Consider the following 2,773-nt stretch of genomic DNA (forward strand, 5'->3'; position numbering starts at 1 on the left):
AAGTACAGTATGAACTCCCTTGATCCATTCGGGTTTTATTTCCAAGTATAAAGATCCCAGCCTCTACTACAACCCCCAAATGAACCTTGTTTGAAGAAAAGGTTTCTTCTCTTTAATTTTTTTCTATGGATGGTGATTATATATGATCAGAAATTAACTTAAGAAGGAATGTGGAGAAAGAGACAGGATAGCTGTGAATGGGTTGTTGGTGGCCAAGGCTGAGAGAGAGAGAAATGACGAGAACAGTCGTGAAAGACAAACAGCTCACATATATCACTGTGAGCTGATGAAGAGAGAATGTTTCGTTTAGAAAACAGAGGTACGCTTTCTGCTCTGTGCCATTTTCCAGGGGTGCATCATGGGCTGTAACTGATCCCTAGTTAAAGGGAGAACGGAAACACATCCTTGACACCTGGAAATAAAAATCATTGTGAAGAGGCAAATCGATGGGGGTTAAAATTAACCACGGACATCAATATTCTATTTCTCCTGGACAAACTTTGACCACTTAGTTCAGCAAATTTTGTAAAAACACCAACAAATGCAATAATTTTATTAGACAGTGTCCACATTGCTCCTCACAAGTCAAAAGCAATGGAAAAGAAAATGGGTTTAAAGGGAGATGTAGAAGAAACGCACAGCAACCTCTTCTCTAAGCTCTCTCAGTAGCAAGCCTTCCTCTTTCCTTTTCTTTACCCTTCGGGCTCAGCCTCCGTGGAGGGATTTCATTTGCTTATGCAGGTTTACACTTTAATAAATTTCCTGCCTTTTACATGCTGCTGGACACAAGTTAGATTACACAAAGAATGACCTTGGGATTGTGAAACACTCATTGGCTGCTGGTCATGGAGTAACATCATCCTAAATGCTTTACTGTTGGTTTCTTTTCCATATGAAAGAAGAAAACATCTTTATTTAAACTGCAGCCAGAGGGTAGAAATAAGGAGACAGGATGGTAAGGGGAGCAAATAGATGAGAAGCACATGAATTTTGATACAATCAGCTTTTGAGATGGTATGTATTTAATTTTTAATTATGTGCATATGTCTGTGTTGTGAGTGTGGGTATCTTTCAGGTTCGGGGAGTTTGATCCCCCTGAAGCTATCAGCTGACATGGATACTGAGAACCTCACTGGAACCTATGCAGGAGCTCTATCCCTCCAGCTCCAGAATCAATCAGTTCTTAATGGTTCTGCCTCTTCAATTGAGTTCAACTTGGTAGCATTTTCTGTGTTTAAGGATTAGCTGAGTCGTAGGAGATTTAGATGGAGTACTGTCTTGCTTCGTGTGTGTGTGTGTGTGTGTGTGTGTGTGTGTGTGTGTGTGTGTGTGCGTGCATACAGAGTAACTCTCACCCCACAGAGAATTACTAAGCTAAAGATCTCCCTGTAATGGAAAGAGGGTATGGTTTCCTTCTAGTTAGCTTTCAAAGGAATTGTTCAATCATCTGGTCCCCAAGCTTAGGTGTCCCATCTCTATGTTGCAGAACAGATCTGCCTGGATCCATTTCTCACTCAGCCGCTGAAATGGCAGAGTGCCAAGTGCTCTCTTGGTAATTGCAGGCACTCTGCAACTTTGGGTTTTCTCTATCATTTACCTCTGACACGCTTTTGAAGTGCTCTTATTCTGGCTCTCCTCACTTTGCAATTCTCCAGAATTTCTTTCAGGATAAATGGACTATCAGGAAATGTCAGATTAGAGAATAAAACTCTGTGAATAAAAAAGAATCATAAAGTCTAAACTGTGCAGGGCCAGAAATGTGAATGTTTGCCTCCAATACCTTCTTTACCGGAAGTGAATGTTGTGAGTACTGAAATGCAAATCAATATTCCAAATATTCTCGTATGGTTTGATGGGGGAAGAGTTAGACTGTAGCCATGAACCACCAGACTCAGCAAATCTGAATTGAACTTAGATAGATTTAATGTTAAGTAGGCGTATGGGGCCTAGGGTGGTCTTCGAATACAAGTGTAGACAGACTCAGAAGCATGGTATTAAAAAATATGATGTACTCCATCATATCAACTTCTAGAAAGAACTTTGAGTCAATTTGAAACCAAGATAATCCATCTGAGGTCATGAAAGAGAAGACTAGATTTAGAGTGAGAGAAAAGAGGTAGGTGGGTACGAGGCTAGGAGGGGAGGGGCGGGGGAACTAGGAAACAGTCAATGTGTGTGCTGTGCCCATAAGTGTCAGCCTGAGGTGGTTGCTATGATCTCTGTCCCTGACATCAAGGAACTGAGTAAGGCTCATCTTCTCTAACTTTACCAAGCCAGAAGGACTATTTCCCCAGACCATTCCCAATTACCCCAATCAATCCTAGGCTCCGCAGCATTGATGTATTTTGGGATCTGACCTATCACACGATGCAGTGATAAGTATCCCCTATATTTCCCTTGTCTTTTGTATTATTTATGTGGTGAAAAAAAGAGGTTGATTTCAATTTGCTGTTTTAATAACCCTAGAAGACAATTCAGCACACACATAATTTAAGATCATCTATTAAAATAAGACACTATGTTATTATGCAGAATCAGTTAATTGTGGGCGGCCGGGTGCCGGGGACGCAGCCCTGCCGCTCCTATTTCAACAGATGTCGCCCAGACGTGATGGGCTAAATCCACTTAAAAACCTGAGAGGGCTTAAAAAGGAGAGAGAGAGAATTTAAGACAGCTTTTTGCTGTTTCTGGGTTGCGTGCCGCAAAGAAATTGTCCTGACTCGGCAGCAGGAAAAAACTGGCTGTTTTAAAATGCCGGCTTTCTGGGCTGTGC

At 41.5% G+C, this 2,773-nt stretch overlaps 1 long non-coding RNA gene across 1 annotated transcript in view; it reads left to right on the forward strand.

The window, feature by feature from the left end:
• Nucleotides 1-860: 860 nt before the first annotated feature.
• The window catches only part of LOC126500473 (uncharacterized), an 11,909-nt gene continuing 9,996 nt past the window's right edge, over nucleotides 861-2,773 (forward strand). The window contains exon 1 of the long non-coding RNA XR_007591357.1: nucleotides 861-1,014. This is a non-coding gene — a long non-coding RNA (uncharacterized lncRNA). The remainder of the gene's footprint in view (nucleotides 1,015-2,773) is intronic.

Source organism: Alexandromys fortis, unplaced genomic scaffold (genome assembly GCF_014885135.2).
Source record: "Alexandromys fortis isolate MF-2015 unplaced genomic scaffold, M_Fortis_MF-2015_v1.1 scaffold_39, whole genome shotgun sequence".
Taxonomy (NCBI): Eukaryota; Metazoa; Chordata; class Mammalia; order Rodentia; family Cricetidae; genus Alexandromys; species Alexandromys fortis.